Raw genomic sequence first — 22392 nt, 5'->3', positions numbered from 1 at the left:
ATAGTATTCAGCCTTAAAGAAGGAAGTGCTGCCACAGATGAACTCTGAGCGTATTAAACTAAGTGTAAGAACGCAGACACAGAAAGACAAATATTGCATGATCTCACTTATATGTGAAATCTAAAAGAGTTGAATTCATTAGAGGCAGAAAGTAAAATGGTAGTTACCAGGGGTGGGGAGGTAAAGGAAATGGGTTGGTCAAAGGATATAAACTTTGCATTATAAGGTGAATAAGTTCTGGGGACTTAATGTACAACGTGGTGACTATGGTTAAGAATATTGTATACTTGAAATTTGCTAAGAGGGTAGATTTAAATATTCTTACCATACACACAAAAATGGTAACTATATGAGGTGTTGGCTGTGTTAACTAACTTTATTGTGGTAGTTGTGTCGCACTATATATGTATATCAAATCAATACATTGTATATATTAAACATACACAATGTTATTTTTCAGTTATATCTCAATAAAGCTGGAAGAAACCCAAGATTCTGCTATATACTCATCCAAATAGCTAAAATAAAAAGAAAAAAAGAGGCAGTTCTAAGTGTCACAAGGACAAAAATTTGGAGTAACTGCAACTCTCCTCCAGTGTCTGGGGGAGTATAAATTGACACAAACCCTTTGAAAAATTGTTGGGCAGTATCTCTTAAAGCTGCATATCCTGCCTATCCTAGTTGTAGGCATAATCCTTATGGAAAAGCACCAAAAGAATGTGCAGAGTAATGTTAGTCCCTGCCCTGGAAGGTAAAGAGTAGTATTACTCATAACTACCAAAGTTCCCATCAAAGTAAAATAGAGGACTATATGGTAGTATATGGTCACAATAATAAAATGCATACACAATAATAAAATGCATAAATTATGTCAATAAGAAGTAACACAGTTACATTTCACAGATGTTTGACAAAAGACACAGACACAAAAAAGTTCATGTTTCATGATGTCATTAATAGTATATTCCAAAGCAGGCAAATGTAATGTATGATGGTCAAGGTCATAGAAATAATTTCCTTTGGCAATAGGGAGAAGGTCTGGGGCTTCTAGGGTGCTTCTCCCTTTGATCTCTTCTGTAATCTGGAAGGTAGTAACATGAGTTGTTCACTTTATAAAAACTAGCTGAATTTTACACTTATGATTTGTGCACTTTTCTACATGTCTGCTAAATTTTAGTAAAGAAAAATCTCTCTTAGATAAATGAGGACACCTATAGCCACAGGTCAAAGTGGGCACATTCCATTGGTCTGACACAGAGGCTTCAGCAGGGAGGGGATCTGGAAGAAGGGAGACGGAATAAGTTGTTATATAGTTTCCATTGTTTAGATTCTAGCAAGATCTTGCGTAAATTATTTGACTTTTTGCACTTTAGTTTTCTCATTTGAAAATGAAGACAATAGTGAGTCACTTCAAAGCAGCTTTAGACAGCCAAATGAGTAGTCTAACCTGTTAAAATTCATTTTATCTTGTTCCTCAGGGATTCAGAAACACACTACCTAATTGAGCTTAAATCTCTAAGTAACTTAGTAGGGTGACTCTAAAGAAAATTTGACAAGCCTGACAGATATATTTCATTCTCTGAAGGCTATTTGGACTGACAGACCAAGACTTAGCCTTCCTATGACAAAGGAAACACTGGCATATCTGCATCCTTAAGCACACATCACCACTGTCCTAAAATCAGTGTCTCTTGACTGCTTTTGTGGCTGTTTCATGTTGAGAGTGATATTTGAAAGATATGATTTTATTGTCATCATGATGCCTGTGATGTCTTTGTTTCTATAGATTGTCTCTGTAAATTTCTGTTCTATAGCACTCTTGGGGTCTTTCTCTTTTTATAGAAACCCCCCTTAATATTTCTTGTAGGGCCAGCTTAGTGGTCACATATTCTTTCAATTTCTGCCAGGCTTGGAAGCTCTTTATCTCTCCATCCTTTCTGAATGACTGCCTTGCCAGATAAAGTATTGCTGGCTGCATGTTCCTCTCATTTAGTACCCTGAATATGTCTTACCAGCCCTTTCTGGCTTGTCAGGTCTCTGTGAGCAGGTCTGACGTTATTCTGATGTTCCTCCCTCTGTACCTAAGGAATCTCTTCCCCCTAACTGCCCTTAAGATGGTTTCTGTGGTTCCAAGATTTGTGAATTTTACTATTACATGCCAGGGCATTGATCTATTCTCTTTGATCTTGGGAGGGGTCCTTTCTGTCTCTAGGATAAGAATGCTTGTTTCCTTCCCCAGATTAGGGAGGTTCTCAGCTACAATTTGCTCAAATATATCTTCTAGTCCTCTCTCTCTCTCTTTCTACCCACTCAGTGATCCTAGTAATTCTGACACTGGAATGTTTCATGGCATCGTTTATTTCTCTAATTCTGTTTTCATGGATTTTAAGGTGTTTGTTCCAGGCCTTCTCCTGTTCCTTCCTTTCTATCAGTGTATCTTCTAGATCACTAATTCATTCTTCCGCCTCCTTTACCCTAGCTGTTAGAGTATCTAACTTAGATTGGATCTCATTTATAGCAGTTTTAAGTTTAGCCTGATTAGCTCTCATTTCTGCCCTTAAAGGTCAGAAATTAGGTCTGCAAGAGAGGCCATTGTCTCTGGTTCTTTCCTTTGTTTGGTGGTTGAGGGAACATACAGAGTTGAAAATAAATCAACCACAATCCTTGCAAGGTGCACTGTGGGAAAGTTTGAAGTGATTGGAAGCCACTACCAAGAAAAACTCAGCCAAAATGAAATCCAAGAATGTGATTTATAAAGTTAAAAAGAAATAAAATAAAAAATAAAAAAGGGAAAAGAGGGGGTGGCGAGGTAAGGGGGGGGCTTTAATCTCTTAATGTGGGTGAGGTAGGTTGTTTCAGTTCTCTCTTTTTTTAAAAGATTTTATTTATTTATTTGACAGACAGAGATCACAAGTAGGCAGAGAGAGAGAGAGGGGGAAGCAGGCTCCCTGCTGAGCAGAGAGCCCCATGCAGGGCTCGATCCCAGGACTCTGGGATCATGACCTGAGCTGAAGGCAGAGGCTTTAATCCACTGAGCCATTTTGTTCTCCTTGTTAGAGAACACTACTTCCCAGAGTTATAGAGAAAGTAAAACTGGTGTGTGTGTGTGTGTGTGTGTATAACTGAATACGAAAAGAAGGACTAAAACTGGTGTGTGTGTGTGTGTGTGTGTGTGTGTATAACTGAATACGAAAAGAAGGACTACATTGAAGCTTATATATGTATCTCTATCTGTATATATATAAAAGAAAAAGAAAAAAGTGTATATATGAAACACTAGAATTTAAAAAGTTACTATGGAATATGTTGTATTAAACATCTTGTTGAAATGCTAAGTGAGTACAAAGAAAAAAAAACAAAGAAGAAACATGAACAAGAATAGAAAAAGTTGTGTCTAAGAAATACACAGGTCGTGAGGCAACACAAGGAGTTCAGTATACTCTTTTCCCCTGGTGCTAGGGTTTTACAGTTTTGTTGGGACCTTCAGGTTGTCATCCTCTTGTTCTTCCAGCTTGTCTCCTGGGGGAGAGGCCTGCCATACTGTTTTTCAGTCAATCCTACTTGGGCATAGTTGCCCTGCTCTGTGTCAAGGGGATGGGCTCCATGGAAACTGGTTTTGGGGCTTTTGTTCTCTGGTAGTTTTTTGTGCCTTTTCAAAGCATCAGGGCAAAGGAAAAAGTCTGCACCCAGACCTCTGCCCCAGAAGAGAGAGCCACAGTCTGCTTCTCTCAGAACCCTCCAGAACGGTCTCCCTCTGTGAACACCACAGCTTCCCACAGGCAGTGCACACCCCTAGTAATCCTCTCAGCAGTTGACCCAGGCCCCCACTTGTCCCTGCCCCCCTGTGGTATGGAAACCATGAACGATCCAAGTCTGGGTGTGTATGGACAGTAGTGACAATGGCTGTAGCAGCGGCCAGACCCCCAAGTGTACAGGCGCAGGTCTGCACAAGTGACCACCCTGGTCCCTGCATTTGTCCCTAAGCTCTCAGATTCTGTTGGAGTGCTGTTATCAGGTGCTTCCAGTCCCCCCACCCCCAGCCCTCTCCAAGCTATCACTGGTCTCCAGGCATGGGACGCTTTTGCCCTGGGGTATTATTTTACTTTCTAGTGTGTAGCTTCTGGTGGCCTGTTCCTCTTTTGGTTTATCCTCTGCTATCTGTCTATGCAACCACAACTCCCTCCTTTGTACCTCTGGACTAAAGATCTGCCCCCATAGAGATCCAAACATATAATCTTACATGTCAGGCTGATTTCGTGGGTGTTCAGACTGGCTTGGTAGATATCCTGCTGAATTCAGGGGACTGGTTGAAATGGAGTCTCCCACTCTTCTGCCATCTTACCCCTCCTCCTGTCAGACTTCTTTTGAACAGCACCCCAGTTGTCTTCCATATGACAGTTTTTCAGATGACAACAGATTCACAAATCAAATTGAACCAAACTGAACCAAAAGCCACAAAAAAAAAAAAAATTACCCCACAAACGGAGGAAATGGTTATTTTTCATGGTGCAAGAAACAGAACCATTTTAGTCTGAACAAATCATTACTTGGCAGCACAAAACTACAGGGTATAGCAAATAGGGAATAGTTTGCCTAATCACGTTTTATTACATAATTAATGTTTTCTCCATTCCTGTATTATGCAGGGGGTCTTCCCCAAACTGTGTCTTTGGCTTTTCTTCCAGTTTGTTTGGGTTTTGAGTAGCCCCAGCTTCAGCCACAAGGTCAGTGGCAGTCTGTGTACAAGTGACGTTTACATCTACCCTCCTACCCTTGAACTTCTCCTTTTTGTCCATTTTTGCGTTGCGTTTTGTCAAGTGTACTTCCACTGGATGCTCATTTGCAATTCAAATTATATCTGGGGAAAGCTCATCTTTTAATCTTTTCCATAGAAGGATAAGCCACAGTCTTTTTTCTCATACTACTTAATCTTCAAATCAGCAATTAAGTAACATTCATGACCTACCAATAGGGTCTCTCCACCTTCACAAAGCCAGTTATGCAAATTTACATGATTTTGTCATTAGGAGGTTTCCAGAGATTCAGGTTCACTGCCCTTGCCTTGCCCTATGCCTCCTACAGGTTAATTTTGATCCTTGGTGATTATCCATAATTTCCCTTTAGAGTAGTTTAAAAATACCACCTAAAAAGAAACTTCAGATTCACTTAAAATCCACTCCTGTCTTTCTCCAGTATATACTATTTGTTACTTGGGATTATTAACTTTCTCACTAGAGGATTTTAGATTTTTATGTCATCTTTTCATCTTTGTGGTTTTAGAACCACAATAATACTGCCAAGAATAATGGAGCTATATTTCCACCATAGCACACTCTCCAGCATTGATCCTTTCCAGTTAATCCCTGAAGCTTTCTAAAACTTTGGCATAATAGAAGGAATAAAAAGCAGTGAGCTATACCAGTCTTTGAATCCCAGGTCTGCCATTTTCTAGCAGTGTGACTTTTGATAAGTTACTTTACCTCTCTGAACCTTTTTTCTGTTAGTCTTTTCTGTTAGTTTCTTTCTTTCTTTCTTTCTTTCTTTCTTTCTTTCTTTCTTTCTTTCTTTCTTTCTTTCTTTTTTCCTTAATAGTAAAATGCAGTTGCCTCATAGACTGCCTTTTTTTAATTTTCAATATACCATATTCTGGTGATTTTAGTGTGTTTGTGTGTGTGTGTATGTGTGTGTGTGTGTGTGTGTATGCCTATTTATTTATTTATTTTTCAATATTAGTCTTTTATTTTTTTAAATTATATTTTATTTTTTTCAGTGTTCCAAGATTCATTGTTTATGCACCACACCCAGTGTTCTTTTTTAATTTGTTTTAAAGATTTTATTTATTAATTTGACAGAGAGAAATCACAAGTAGATGGAGAGGCAGCCAGAGAGAGAGAGAGATAGGGAAGCAGGCTCCCTGCTGAGCAGAGAGCCCGATGCGGGACTCGATCCCAGGACCCTGAGATCATGACCTGAGCCGAAGGCAGCGGCTTAACCCACTGAGCCACCCAGGCACCCCACACCCAGTGTTCCACGCAATATGTGCCCTCATTAATACCCACCACAGGCTCTCCTGTCCCCCAACCTTAAATTTGGGGGAGTACCTGAGGCTCATTTGTTAAGTGTCTGCTTTTGGCTCAGGTCATGATCCCCAGGGTTGTGGGATCCAGCCCTGCATCAGGTTCCTGCTCGGCAGGAAGCCTTCTTCTCCCTTTCCCGCTCCCCTTGCTTGTGTTCCCTCTCTCACTGTCTCTCTCTCTGTCAAATAAATAAATAAAATCTTAAAAAAAATTAAATTTGGTTTCAGTGGTGACTGAGCTTTATTTAGCATGATCCCTTCCCATTCAGTTTTCTCTCCCTTCCCCTCTGATCCTCTGTGCTATTTCTTATGTTCCACAAATAAGTGAAATCATATAATTGTCTTTCTCTGCTTGACTTAGCATAATCCCCTCCAGTTCCATCTATGTCACTGTAAATGGTAGGTATTCATCTTTTCTGATGACTGAGTAATATTTCATTGTGTATATGAACCACTCTTCTTTATCCATTCATCTGTTGAAGGACATCCCATCTACTTCCACAGTGTTGCTAATGTGAACATTGCTGCTATAAACATTGGGGTGCGTGTGGCCCTTCTTTTCATGATATCTGTATCTTTGGGGTAAATACCCAATAGTGTAATTGCTGGGTTGTAGGATAGCTCTATTTTTAACTTCTTGAGGAACCTCCTTACTGTTTTACAGAGTGGCTATACTACCTTGCATTCCCATCAACAGTGTAAGAGGGTTTTCCTTTCTCCACATCTTCACCAACTTTTGTTGTTTCCTAGTTTGTTAATTTTGGCCATTCTAACTGGTGTAAGGTGGTATCTTATTGTGGTTTTGATTTGTATTTTCCTGATGGCAAGTGATGTGAAGCATTTTTCCATGTGTCTGTTAGCCATTCGTATGTCTTCTTTGGAGAAGTGTCTGTTCATGCCTTCTGCCCATTTCTTGACTGGATTTTTTGGTTTTGGGGTGTTAAGGTTGATAAGTTCTTTATAGATCTTGGATAACAGCCCTTTATCCATTATTTCATTTGCAAATATCTTCTCCCATGGGTTGCCTTTTAGTTTTACTGACAGTTTTCTTTGGCATGCAGAAGATTTTATCTTGATGAAGTCCCAATAGTTCATTTTTGCTTTTGTTTCTCTTGCCTTTAGACACATGTCTTGCAAGAAGTTGCTGTGGCTGAGGTTGAAAAGGTTACTGCCTATGTTCTCTTCTAGGATTTTGATGTATTCCTGTCTCACATTGAGGTCTTTCATCCATTTTGAGTTTATCTTTGTGTATGATGTTAGAGAATGGTCCAGTTTCATTCTTCTGCATGTAGCTGTCCAGCTTTCCCAGCACCATTTGTTGAAGAGACTGTCTTTTTTCCATTGTATATTCTTTCCTTCTTTGGCAAAGGTTAGTTGATGATAGAGTTGAGGTTCCATTTCTGGGCTCTCTATTCTGTTTCATTGATCTACAGGTCTGTTTTTGCACTGGTATTATGCTGTCTTGGTGATCATTGCTTTGTAATATAGCTTGGAATCAAGCAACATGATGCCCCCCAGGTTTGTTTTTCTTTTTCAACATTTCCTTGGTGATTTGGGACTTTTCTGGTTCCATACACATTTTCGGATTCTTTGTTCTCAGCTCTGTGAAAAATGTTGATGGTATTTTGATAGGGATTGCATTGAATGGTAGATTGTTCTCGTTCTGTATTCTAGAAACTACAGAACACGTATGAAAGAAATTGAGAAAGACACAAAGAGATGGGAAAAATTCAGTGCTCATGGATTGGAAGAATAAACATTGTTAAAATGTCAATGTGATAGGTTTTTAAAAAAATTTCTATGTTAAGTAGTTAGTATGTTTTCTTAAAACAGATGGTGGCCCTTCATCAAGAATACCAATATTTTCTTTTCTTTTTTTTAAACTAACATTTTATTTTAAATAACTGTATTCATTTAATACAAGGAATGTACAATTTGAGAGTTCTACTGACATGAGTTTACTGCTCCACTCTCTCTGAAATTATTTTTTTTGTGAGCTTTTCATTCTTTGGTTGGTGGAAAGATTTAAACATTATTTGTTTGCACAGGCAAAAATCATAGACCCTCATTTTAAGATTTCTTGGGGGTGTTTATGAAGAATTTCTTGAGTTGTCTCCCTATTTAGATTGGTGTCCTAGATTGGTGTCCTGTTGGTATTGCATGGAGAAATATTAGGGAGATCAGCATCTTACAAAAATGACAAATTTTCTGATATTCCCCCCATCTCAAAGTATTCTCTTTGTGCATGTAGACAGTTATTTATTATGAAAGGATATAACCCAGATGAAAGAGATGCATAAGGCAAGGTATGTGGGAAGCGATGTTGAGTTTCCATGCCTTTGCCAGGCATGTCACTCTCCCCAAATCGCCACATGTTCATCAACCCTGAAACTCCCAATTATCTTGAAATTTTATATGTGGAACATCTGTGATGTCAATTACTTCTACTCATGTTTCTGTGTGTGTGTGTGTGTGTGTGTGTGTGTGTGTTTGTGTGTGTGTATGTGTACCTACAAACACATAATTCTCTTTAAAAGATTTTGTTATAAGGTAATATATTCATGTGAGGTCATCTCTGAGCTACTTTGGGAGATGCAGTTACTAAGAGTACAAAAATTCTTAATTCTAGTATGGTTTCACAGAATATTGCTGTGGTAAAGTTTCAGAGGACAAAACCACATCTATCAGATCCTATTTTCTTGGATTATGAACAAACATTCTTTGAGTAAATTAGATCCTTCTTCAATAAAATTTCAGGTTTCCCATCATCTAAAAAGTGATTTTTGCCATTCTTCCCTCTGCATTAAATTATGCTGAATACTTCAGCCTCTTAGAGTAAATTGGCTTCCCCAGAACTACCTGTGTTTTTGAAATTACTTTTCTTTCTGTAGAAGTAATTTCTATACATTATTGAACTCTATCAAAAAGTTTCTATCCTGGGTAATTTTTCTTTATCCTGGGTAACTTCATAGATTTAAATATAATAGTTTCACAAGCCATATATAAATTGACAGTTTTTTTGGTAAGTACTCATGAGTTAGTTAAAAAATATTTTTCCTCTTTGTTTTTTTTTTTAATCAAAATAAATGGAAGAACTATATCTAGCAGATGCTGCAGTTCTACTTCTATTTAAAAGGGAAAATATGTACCTACCTTACCTTCATTTAGATCAGTCGAGTATTTTAAACTTGTTCCATCTTTACATATGAACTTGTTAGGTGTACATTTATATATTAATCTTTTACTGGTTCTCTCTAAACATTTCAACACATACGCTTGGTTTATTAGAGTTTATCATAAATTAGGACTTTTAACACTTCTCAGATAATGAAAGTATTTAAAAACTTGAACTTCATTTATTCCCCTTTGACTTTTGTGCTTTTGTTATGCATTTTATCTTTATATATATTTAAAATCCTATGACAATTTTTTTTTAAAGATTTTATTTATTCATCAGAGAGAGAGAGTGAGAGTGAGCACAGGCAGACAGAGTGGCAGGCAGAGTCAGAGGGAGAAGCAGGCTCCCTGCTGAGCAAGGAGCCCGATGTGGGACTCGATCCCAGGACGCTGGGATCATGACCTGAGCCGAAGGCAGCCACTTAACCAACTGAGCCACCCAGGCGTCCTGACAATTTTTTTATATAGTGGATATTAATTCATATTTATGCCACTTTTTAATTTTTTATTTTATTTTATTTTATTTATTTTATTTTATTTTTTTCAATTTATTTATTTTCAGAAAAACATTATTCATTATTTTTTCACCACACCCAGTGCTCCATGCAAGCCGTGCCCTCTAAAATACCCACCACCTGGTACCCCACCCTCCCACCCCCCCGCCACTTCAAACCCCTCAGATTGTTTTTCAGAGTCCATAGTCTCTCATGGTTCACCTCCCCTTCCAATTTACCCAAATTCCCTACTCCTCTCTAACGCCCCTTCTCCTCCATGCTATTTGTTATGCTCTACAAATGAAACATACAGTGAAACCATATGATAATTGACTCTCTCTGCTTGACTTATTTCACTCAGCATAATCTCTTCCAGTCCCATCCATGTTGCTACAAAAGTTGGGCATTCATCCTTTCTGATGGAGGCATAATACTCCAAAGTGTATATGGACCACATCTTCCTTATCCATTCGTCCGTTGAAGGGCATCTTGGTTCTTTCCATAGTTTGGCGACTGTGGCCATTGCTGCTATAAACATTGGGGTACAGATGGCCCTTCTTTTCACGACATCTGTATCTTTGGGGTAAATACCCAGGAGTGCAATTGCAGGGTCGTAGGGAAGCTCTATTTTTAATTTCTTGAGGAATCTCCACACTGTTCTCCAAAGAGGCTGCACCAACTTGCATTGCCACCAACAGTGTAAGAGGGTTCCCCTTTCTCCACATCCTCTCCAACACATGTTGTTTCCTGTTTTGTTAATTTTGGCCATTCTAACTGGTGTAAGGTGATATCTCAATGTGGTTTTAATTTGAATCTCCCTGAGGGCTAATGATGATGAGCATTTTTTCATGTGTCTGATAGCCATTTGTATGTCTTGATTGGAGAAGTGTCTGTTCATATCTTCTGCCCATTTTTTGATGTGTTTGTCTGTTTCATGTGGGTTGAGTTTATGCCACTTTTACCTTTTCTTTTGCAATACCTACATTCTCTGCTTCCATCTGGGATCATTTTTATTCACTTGAAAAACTCGCTTTTGTATTTTCTTTTAGGGAAAGTCTGCTGATGACAATTTTTTCTTAAAACACCTTTATTTCATTTTCTTTTTCAAAGGATATGTTTATTGAGTTTATATTTTATACAGTTTATTGAGTATATTATATTTATAGAAAGGATTGTAGGCTGGCAGCTTCTTCTTTCAGCATCTTAAAATTTGTTATTCCATTGATTTCTACTTTCATTGTGTGTGTTTGATAGTCAACTGTAAGCCTCATTGCTGAGCCCTTAAAGATAATGTCCATCCTGTGTCTGCCCCACATGGCTGATTTTTGATTTTCTCTTTATTTTTTATTTTCAGCAGTTTGGCTCTCATTTTTTAAAAAAGATTTATTTATCTATTTGAAAAAGGGAGAGAGAGCAAGCATGAGCAGGAGGGGCAGAAGGAGAGGGAGAGAGAATCTCAAGCCTGATAAAGGAATTGATCTCACCACTGTGGTATCACAACCTGAACCAAAACCAAGAGCCAGATGTTTAACTGACTGAGCCACGCAGATGCCTCTGGTTATGACATTTTGTTGTTGTTGTTGCATACTGTTGGGATTTTAGAGTTTCTTCAGCCTAAATCTTGATGTTGGTCATCTTTATAAATTCTCAACCAATCATTCTTTGATTCAAATATTGTTTAAAAAACAAAACAAAACCAAAAAACCCACAATTTTTTTAAAACCAGATCTCTCTCTCTTGTTATTCTGGCTCTTTGATTAAATGTATATTTGATGGGGTGCCTGGGTGGCTCAGTTGGTTGAGTGACTGCCTTCGGCTCAGGTCATGATCCCAGACTTCTGGGATCGAGTCCCCCATCAGGCTCCCAGCTCCTTGGGGAGTCTGCGTCTCCCTCTGACCTTCTGCTCTCTCATGCTCTCTCTCACTCATTCTCTCACAAATAAATAAATAAAATCTTTTAAAAAAATGTATATTTGACCTTTTGACCTTATCTGATAAGCTTCTTATCTGTTTTCTGCAGTTTCCATTTTTTTAAGGTTTTATTTATTTGACAGATAGAGATCACAAGTAGGCAGAGAGGTAGGCAGAGAGAGAGGAGAAAGAAGGCTCCCTGTTGAGTAGAGAGCCTGATGTGGGGCTCGATCCCAGGACCCTGGGATCGTGACCTGAGCCAAAGGCAGAGGCTTTAACCCACTGAGCCACCCAGGCACCCTTGCAGTTTCTGTTTTTTAAATTCTCCCTGTTCTTCAGTCTGGATATTTTATACTGAACTAATCTCTTTCACTAATCTTCACATATACTGAATTTAATCTGCCTTTAGAATCATGGTTAATTTTCATAATTATTCATTTATTTATTTGTGCTTATTTATGCTAGAATTTTAATTTAATTCCTTCAAGTAGAGTCCAGACCTTTCATAAAAGTCCCCATATTATCATCTATTTTCTTGAACATATTAGTTTCCTAGAAAACTCACTGGACCAAATGACTTTAGTGGAAAATAAGTCTGCTGAAAGATGACTGCTGCCCTGGCCTATTGAATCTCATTTCTACAAGTGGGAACACTAAACACAAGATATAAAGGTTAGAAGTAATGAGAATTATATATAGCAAAAGAAAGGATGACCTGCATTTATAACATAAAATGGTTATAGAATTTAAATGCTGAATAACACTTTAGTGATAATGTCAGCTAAACACACCACAGTGCCTGATGTCTTACACCTAGTGAATGCTCAGGAAGTCTATATAATGAATGCATACTCTAGATGAGTAAATCAAGCCTGGATGACCTGTCCAAGAAACATTCTGCAAGCAAACCCAAAATGGAGCTCAGTTCAGGAGATTGTCACAGAATTGTCATCTCTATAAAGATCTTCCATTGACACATGTCATTTTCCTTCATTTATTAGTTTTTTTTAAAAAGAATTTATTTATTTATTTGACAGACAGAGATCACAAGTAGGCAGAGAGGCAGGCAGAGAGAGAGAGCGGGGAGCAGGCTCCCTGCTGAGCAGAGAGCCCGATGTGGGGCACGATCCCAGGACCCTGAGATCATGACCTGAGCCAAAGGCAGAGGCTTAACCCACTGAGCCCCCCAGGTGCCCCTAATAGATTTTTTTATTATAAAAATTTAAAACATACACAAAGTAAAGAGAATGATTTACATATGCAGGGTAATGAAGCCCATGAACCTATCACCAAAGTTCAAAATTGTTCAACATTCTAATTATTATTTTTCTGTAATTGTTGTTTTATTGATTCCTTTACCCACTCACCAACCCTCAGTTTATAATTTTTTAACAAAATTTTTGAGGTAGAATTTACAAACATTGAAAAGAAAAATCTAACTATTAGTACAATATTGGCAAGTAGATCTACTCATGGAACTGCACTATTATGGAGTGAATTGTGTCTCCTTAAAATTCAGTTTGAAGCCCTAACCCCAAATGTAACTGTATTTAGAGATAGGGCCTCTAAAAAGATAATAAAGATTAAGTGAGATCATCAAGCTGGGACTTTGATCTGGTGGGACAGGTGTCCTTATAATAAGCAGAAGAGACACCAGACATCGATCTCTGCACACAGAAAGGAAGGGTCATGTGAGCACATAGCCAGATGTTGGCCTCCTACAAACCAGGAGAAGAGGCCTTAGAATGAAACCAAACTGGTCAGCACTTTGATCTTGGAATTCCAGTCCTCAGAACTGTGAGAAATACATTTCTGTTGTTTAAACCACCCCATCTATGGTATTTTTTCATGGCAGCCCTAGCTAACCAACACATACTCTAGAATGACAGAGAACATTCTTTTTTTTCTTTAAAGAATTTATTTATTTATTTGACAGAGAGAGAGAGAGAGAGATCACAAGTAGACAAAGTAGCAAACAGAGAGAGAGGGGAAAGCAAGTTCCCCACCTAGCAGAGAGCCTGATGTGGGGCTTGATCCCAGGACCCTGAGATCATGACCTGAGCCGAAGGCAGAGGCATTAACCCACTGAGCCATCCAGGTGCCCCGACAGAGAACATTCTTATCTACCCAGAAAATTTCTTTACCTCCCTTTCCAGACTATCCCTAATGCTCTTTTCTTCTTACTGTTGAGACAACCACTGTTACGATTTTTTTTAACCTTATATTTATTTTGGTTGTTTTAGAAATTCATATAAGTGAAATAATTCAGTATGTTGTCTTTTGAGTTTCTGTTGCTCAGTATTATGTCTGTGAGACTCATCTATGGTGTGAATATGTAGTTCATTCCTCTTCATTGTTCAGTAGGATTTATTTGCATGAATATATCATAGTTTATCTGTTCTTATTATATCAGACATTTGAGTTGATTCCAGTTTTTTGCTATTGTGAACAGAGCTGCTGTGTACATTCTTGTATAAACCTTTTTGTGGACATAAGTTTTGATTTCTCTCAGGTAAATACCTAGGAGTAGAAATGCTGAGTCAAAGAGTATGTGTGTCTTTAACTTCGTAAGAAACTGCCAAACCTTTTCCCAAAGTAGTTGTTATAATTTTGCATTCCTACTAGGGATGTATAAAAGTCTGGTTACCCTCTATTATATTCCCTCCATCTTTGTCAGCATTTGGTATTTTCAGTCTTTCTAATTTTAGCCATTCTAGTGGATGTGTAGTGATATCTCATTGGGATTTTAGTTTACATACCCTGGTGATTAATGATGTAGAACTTTTTTTTTATGTGCTCATTGGCCATTTACATATTTTCCTTTGTGAAATATCTGCTGTGTGTTTGCCTATTTTAAATCATTTTTAAAATGATTTTATTATTATATTCATTATATGTTCCAAATAAAAGTTCTTTTTTTTTAAATTTAAAGATTTTATTTATTTGAAAAAAAGTGTAAGTGAGAGAGATCACAGAGGGAGAGGGAGAACCAGATTCTCCGCTGAAAGGAGAACCCAGGTGGGACTCGATCCCAGGACCCTGGGATTATGACCTGAGCCAAAGGCAGTCAGTCCTTAACCGAATGAGCCACCCAGGTGCCCCTCCAAATTTAAGCTCTTTATCAACCATATGACTTGTAGATATTTTCTATAAGTCTGTGGCTTTTTCTTAATACTGTCTTTTGATGAGCACACGTTTTAAATTTTGACAAAGTCTAATTTATCAAAATTTACTGCTATGGTTATCACTTTTTGCATTCTGCCTAAGAAATCTTTGTCTACTCTCAGGTTATGAAAATATTCTCCCATGTTTCTTTGAAAGGCTTATGGTTTTATTTGTATGTTGTAGTCTGTGATTTGTCTTAAATATTAACAAGCTTGAGGTCACATTGTGTATAGACCCTTTCAACTTGCCCCCACAGTATTTCATCAGTCTTTTCATATGTCACTGAAAATACCTCATGAATTCTATTAGGGGCCATATAATTTTCTGTACTGTGGGTGTGCCATAATTTATTTAATGATTTATTTATTTATTCATGATTTATTTTTGGACCATTAAGTTGTTTTCTCTCTTTTTTCTGTTATAAATAATATTTGTAATGAAATGGGCTTTTTTTCTTTTTGCGTAAATGTGCATTTTGGGTAATCTTTTCTTGGATGCTTCCTAGAAGGGGAATTACTGGGCCCAACAGGATGGGACATCTTTAAGACCCTTAATACACATTATATTCCCAAATTGCCTTCCAGGAAGGAACGTGACGGCTTAGATCCCCTCCAGCAGCATATGAGAATAGGTACCTCACCATATCCTCTGATTGAGTACTAGCCCTCTTTTCCTTTGACATATTAAGAACAGTTGTTCTTGCAGTGTCAATTTGTATTTCTTTCATTATTAGTGAGTTTGAACTTTAAAAAAAATTTTAAATTTTAATTCCAGTATAGTTAACCCGGTGTTAGTTTCAGGTATACAATGTAGTGATTCTTCCAATTCCATACATTACTTAGTGCTCATTGTGTTACGTGTGCTCTTTAAATGAGTTTGGACTTTTAAAATAGAATTTTTAAACGTGCTTTCCTTATTTTTGAATAGCCAATTCATATTCTATGCTCACTTACTCATGACTTATTTGTAGAGCTCCTACCTTTATTTCCTATTGGTTTGTTTCAGAAATGTATGTCTTAAAGATATTAGTCTCATTTTATTTTATTGTATGCTTATACTATTGTTAGTGTTTGCTTGTGATTTTTGCTTATGATTTTTGATTTTGTTAGTGATTGTAGCCAAAATTTTTGTCAGTACTATGAAGATACTTGGGAATATACCAATTAAAAAATTTTAGAGCCAGAGGAAAGTAGTAGAGCCAGTAGTAGTGAGTAAAGCATGATGGCTTTTACTGGGAAGGCAGAGTAGGGGCTTTTGTTTTTGACATGTCCAGAGATTACTCTGTATTCATGAGCAGGTCCCATGGTTATCCTCTGTTTGTTTCCCCATGTATAAAATACAACTAACACTATATACCTACAGCTTAATACTAAAAGTTTATGTGTGTTCTGGATGATAGTATAGGATAATTAAATACAAAGTATTATGCCTATAAGCTATTTTAGCTTACATAGTGTGTGCTGACCCATTTTTCTTTCTTTTCATATATTTGTAAGAGATAAAAATGTCATACAAATGCATGTATCATTTCACTTTTATGACCAAAGTAAATTTATTATATTTAAGATAAACAGTTCCCTAAAAGGAAAGATGTGTCATTGCAATTGCCATTGTGTATAGTACCTTAGGAAAATTGAGGAAGAAAGAAAAGTCTTAATAATTAAGAGGATGATTTCTAAAGAGACGCTTTGCGTCAAACACAGTTCTGCTTTCTGAAATCTTACCTTGAGCAGCTATTCCCCTTTCTAGGTAATACCAGAAATCACTAATATTTTATGGACTGAAACCACCTTTTGTATATCCAATTGCCTCCTTTAGATTATAAAATCATAGTCTCATGGAGTTGTAGACCTCGAAGATTGGAAGACTATCTTGTCTAGTTTTATTGTTGTGAGAACTGAGGCCCAAGGAGTTTTAGTATTTTTCTCAAGAACTAGTATTTCCTAAAAATTAATGCCAGAGCCCGGATGAGACCTAAAATCTTTTGCTTCTACTGTGAAGTTTTCTAATAGCTTTATACTGAGTAAAGGAAGTTAGTAAGTAAAATTTAAAAAGCAATGCTACCTCGTTTTAAAAAAAAAGATACTTCAAAATTTGTACTTTTTAGGCTAAGATCCATTTGTCTAAGAGCCACTTTCTTGTTCTAAAGCAAGGGCTTTATTATGTTCTAATATAATAGGATAGAAACTACCAAACCCTAGCAAGTGGAAAATTGTGTGTTTACAAAGGGATGCAGAGGGGTGCCTCATTGGTTCAGTTGGTAAGAGCATGCAGCTCTTAATCTTGGGGTCACAAGTTCAAGTCCCACATTGGGTGTAGAGCCAACTTAAAAAAAAAAAGAGATGCAAATTATGACTTTCAGAGAGTTTGCCATTTTCTTATAGAATGGATTCTGCTTGGACAAGATGGCGGGGTACTAGGAAGAGGCGTCTTTTCAGCTGGTACCCCAAAGTGAGCTGATTACCTACCAAAGAACTCTGATCACCCATGAAATCAGCCTGAGATCAGAATTATACACGTCTGGATCTCTACAGGGGCAGAAGACGCCAGTGAGCAGGTAAAGCGGAATGGGAACAGCGGACTGAGATCGGAAGATAAACAAAAGGGGGAGGGAGCCACCAGAGGCGACCGGTGGGAAAGTAATACCCCGATACGAGCGAGAGTGCCCTGCGTCTGGGGACCAGCATTAACTCGGAGACTGGTTGAAAGCACTCCAAAAGAGCAAAGGATCGCGGGGGCAAATTGTGGGAATCGGGGCGGCTAGGGACAGGGGCTTGAGTCCCCGGTCCCAGACGGCCTCCCCGGCGCGGAGGCAGAGAGAGTGCGGCGGAGAAACCGGCTCCTGGTCCCTAAGCCGCCAGCGTGCCCCAGAGCGCGGGGTTCCGGCTCCTGTGAGGGGATGGGAGCCGGTCTGCAGAACGCGCGCTAGCCCTACCACAAAGCTTGAGATGCGCGTGCACGTCGCTCCAGCTCTCCTGGGTTTCTAAGGCCCTGGGGCGCTTCTTGACCCGGGCCATTGTTTCAAAGTCTAAGCCGCGAGCCCGCGAAACTCTTCCCCGGACAGAGGCGCGCAAAAGCCCAGCCTGCGGCTTACGGACCAGCGCCCCGTTCTCAGTGCCCCAGACGCGCGCCCGACCCACAGCCGCCTCTGAAAAGAGGTGCGCGCAAGCCGGGCACTCCCAGCCCCGGCCGGTGGCAAAATCTCAGTGTGCGATCGCTGCTTGGAACCTCTCTGGCGGTCAGGAGCTCCCAGACAGCCGCCACTGCCTTGGCTTTGGGGACGAGCAAAAGATCCTGCGCCCCCAGGGTCTTTAACTTGGAACCTGCACTGCCAGCGTCCAAGGGGGAATTTATTCAGCTTCTGCACCCAGACTGAGGCTTCTGAGACGGAGATCAGGAAGTGTTCCAGGGTGCACCTTGACTGCACCAGAGTTGATACATCCAGCTACATCTGTTCAGTCTTCTCCCACCAAAATGACTAGGAGGAGGAATGCCCAACAGAAGAAAAATACAGAGGATGGACCTTCCGCAACAGAGCTAACGGCTATCAACATAGACAATATGTCGGAAAGAGAATTCAGGCTAACAATTATCCAGGCAATAGCTAGGTTGGAGAAAGCCATGGATGACCAAACAGAATTGATTAGAGCCGAACTGAAAGCGACCAGACAGGATGTTCACAATGTTAGGGCGGAGCTTAAAGCTACCAGGGAGGAGGTCCACAATGCTCTCAATGAGTTCCAATCCAATCTAAACTCTCTCAAAGCTAGGGTAACTGAGACAGAAGATAGAATTAGTGATCTGGAAGACAAACAGATAGAGAGAAAGGATCAGGAGGAAGCCTGGAACAAACAGCTTAGATCCCACGAAAGCAGAATTAGGGAAATAAGTGATGCCATGAAGCGTTCCAACGTCAGAATTATTGGAATTCCTGAAGGGGAGGAGAAAGAAAGAAGTCTAGAAGATGTCGTGGAACAAGTCCTTCATGAAAACTTTCCGAATCTCGCGAATGAAACCAGCGTTCATGTACTAGAGGCTGAACGGTCTCCACCCAAGATTATACACTCCAAAAAAACATCACGACACCTGATAGTCAAATTGAGAAATTATAATTGTAGGTATAATCTCTTGAAAGCTGCCAGGGCAAAGAGGCTCCTTACTTACAGAGGGAAGCCCATCAGAATAACGTCAGACCTGTCCACAGAGACCTGGCAAGCCAGAAGAGGCTGGCAAGATATATTCAGGGCACTAAATGAGAAGAACATGCAGCCAAGAATACTTTATCCAGCAAGACTGACATTCAAAATGGATGGAGAGATAAAGAGTTTCCAAGACCGGCAAGACTTAAAAGACTATGCAACCACCAAGCCGATACTGCAGGAAATATTAAGGGGGGTTCTATAAAAGAGGAAAAATCCCAAGAATAGCATTGAACAGAAATATAGAGACAGTCTACAGAAAGAAAGACTTCAAAGGTAACTCGATGTCAATAAAAACGTATCTATCAATAATCACTCTCAATGTGAATGGCCTAAATGCACCCATAAAACGGCACAGGGTTGCAGATTGGATAAAACGACAGGACCCATCCATATGCTGTCTACAAGAGACCCATTTTGAACCTAAAGATACACGCAGACTGAAAGTGAAGGGGTGGAGAAGCATCTTTCATGACAATGGGACTCAAAAGAAGGCTGGGGTAGCGATTCTCATATCAGATAAATTAGACTTCAAACTAAAGACTGTAGTCAGAGATACAGAAGGACACTACATAATCCTTAAAGGGACTATCCACCAAGATGATCTAACAATTGTAAATATCTATGCTCCCAATATGGGAGCAGCCAATTACTTAAGAAAACTGTTAATCAAGATAAAGAGTCATATTGATATGAATACACTAATCGTAGGTGATCTTAACACGCCTCTTTCAGAATTAGACAGATCATCGAAGCAGAAAATCAATAAAGAAACAAGAGCATTGAACGACACATTGGACCAGATGGACCTCATAGATATATACAGAACATTCCACCCTAAAACAGCAGAATACTCATTCTTCTCAAGTGCACACGGAACCTTCTCCAGAATAGACCACATACTGGGTCACAAATCAGGACTCAGCCGATACCAAAAGACTGAGATTATTCCCTGCATATTCTCAGATCACAATGCTTTGAAACTGGAGCTCAATCACAAGGAAAAGTTCCGAAGGAACTCAAACACCTGGAAGCTAAAGACCACCTTGCTTAAGAATGCTTGGATCAACCAGGAGATCAAAGAAGAACTGAAACAATTCATGGAAACCAATGAGAATGAAGACACTTCGGTCCAAAACCTATGGGATACAGCAAAGGCGGTCCTAAGGGGAAAATATATAGCCATCCAAGCCTTGCTCAAAAAAATTGAAAAATCCAGAACACACCAGCTGTCTCTACACCTTAAAGAACTGGAGGATCAACAACAAATCAAACCAACTCCACACATAAGAAGGGAAATCATCAAGATTAGAGCTGAGATCAATGAGGGAGAAACCAAAGATACAGTAGAACGTATCAATGAAACTAGAAGCTGGTTTTTTGAAAGAATCAATAAGATCGATAAGCCACTGGCTACACTAATCCAAAAGAAAAGAGAGAAATCCCAAATTCATAAAATTATGAATGAAAGGGGAGAGATCACAACTAACACCAAGGAAGTAGAAACAATCATCAGAAGTTACTACGAACAGTTATATGCCAATAAGCTTAGCAACCTAGATGAAATGGATGCATTCCTGGAAAAATATAAACTACCAAAATTGAACCAGGAAGAAATCGACAACCTGAATAGACCGATATCTAATAACGAGATTGAAGCAGTGATCAAAAATCTCCCAAAAAACAAGAGCCCAGGACCTGACGGATTCCCTGGGGAATTCTACCAAACCTTCCAAGAAGAAATAACACCTATTCTCCTGAAGCTGTTTCAAAAAATTGAAGCAGAAGGAAAACTTCCAGACTCTTTCTATGAAGCCAGCATTACCCTGATCCCCAAACCAGGCAAGGACCATACCAAAAAGGAGAATTTCAGACCAATATCACTGATGAATATGGATGCTAAGATTCTCAACAAGATCCTAGCCAACAGGATCCAACAACACATTAAAAAGATTATCCACCATGATCAGGTGGGATTCATCCCTGGGCTACAAGGATGGTTCAACATTCGTAAATCAATCAATGTGATACAACAAATTAATATGAGAAGAGAGAAGAACCACATGGTCCTCTCAATTGATGCAGAAAAAGCATTTGACAAAATCCAACATCCGTTCCTGATTAAAACGCTTCAAAGTATAGGGATAGAGGGAACATTCCTGAACCTCATCAAATCTATCTATGAAAGACCCACAGCAAATATCATCCTCAATGGGAAAAAGCTTGCAGCCTTCCCGTTGAGATCAGGAACAAGACAAGGATGCCCACTTTCACCACTCTTGTTCAACATAGTATTAGAAGTCCTAGCAACAGCAATCAGACAACAGAGAGAAATAAAAGGTATCCAAATTGGTAATGAAGAAGTCAAACTCTCTCTCTTCGCAGATGACATGATTCTTTATATGGAAAACCCAAAAGACTCCACCCCCAAACTACTAGAACTCATACAGCAATTCAGCAGCGTGGCAGGATACAAAGTCAATGTGCAGAAATCAGTGGCTTTCTTATACACTAACAAGGAAAATACAGAAAGGGAAATTAGAGAATCGATTCCATTTACTATAGCACCAAGAACCATAAGATACCTGGGAATAAACCTAACTAAAGAGGTAAAGGATCTATACTTGAGGAACTATAGAACACTCATGAAAGAAATTGAAGAAGACACAAAAAGATGGAAGACCATTCCATGCTCTTGGATCGGAAGAATAAACATCGTTAAAATGTCTATACTGCCTAGAGCAATCTATACTTTTAATGCCATTCCGATCAAAATTCCACCGGCATTCTTCAAAGAGCTGGAGCAAATAATCCAAAAATTTGTATGGAATCAGAAGAGACCCCGAATCGCTAAGGAAACGTTGAAAAACAAAAATAAAGCTGGCGGCATCACCTTACCTGATTTCAAGCTTTATTACAAAGCTGTGATCACCAAGACAGCATGGTACTGGCATAAAAACAGACACATAGACCAGTGGAACAGAGTAGAGAGCCCTGATATGGACCCTCAACTCTATGGTCAATTAATCTTTGACAAAACAGGAAAAAATATACAGTGGAAAAAAGACAGTCTCTTCAATAAATGGTGCTGGGAAAGCTGGACAGCTATATGTAGAAGAATGAAACTCGACCATTCTCTTACACCGTACACAAAGATCAACTCAAAATGGATAAAAGACCTCAACGTGAGACAGGAATCTATCAGAATCTTAGAGGAGAACATAGGCAGTAATCTCTTCGATATCAGCCACAGCAACTTCTTTCAAGATACGTCTCCAAAGGCAAAGGAAACAAAAGCGAAAATAGACTTCTGGGACTTCATCAAAATCAAAAGCTTCTGCACAGCAAAGGAAACAGTCAAAAAAACAAA

Source organism: Neovison vison, chromosome 6 (genome assembly GCF_020171115.1).
Source record: "Neovison vison isolate M4711 chromosome 6, ASM_NN_V1, whole genome shotgun sequence".
Lineage (NCBI taxonomy): Eukaryota > Metazoa > Chordata > Mammalia > Carnivora > Mustelidae > Neogale > Neogale vison.
This window is presented reverse-complemented; position numbering follows the sequence as displayed.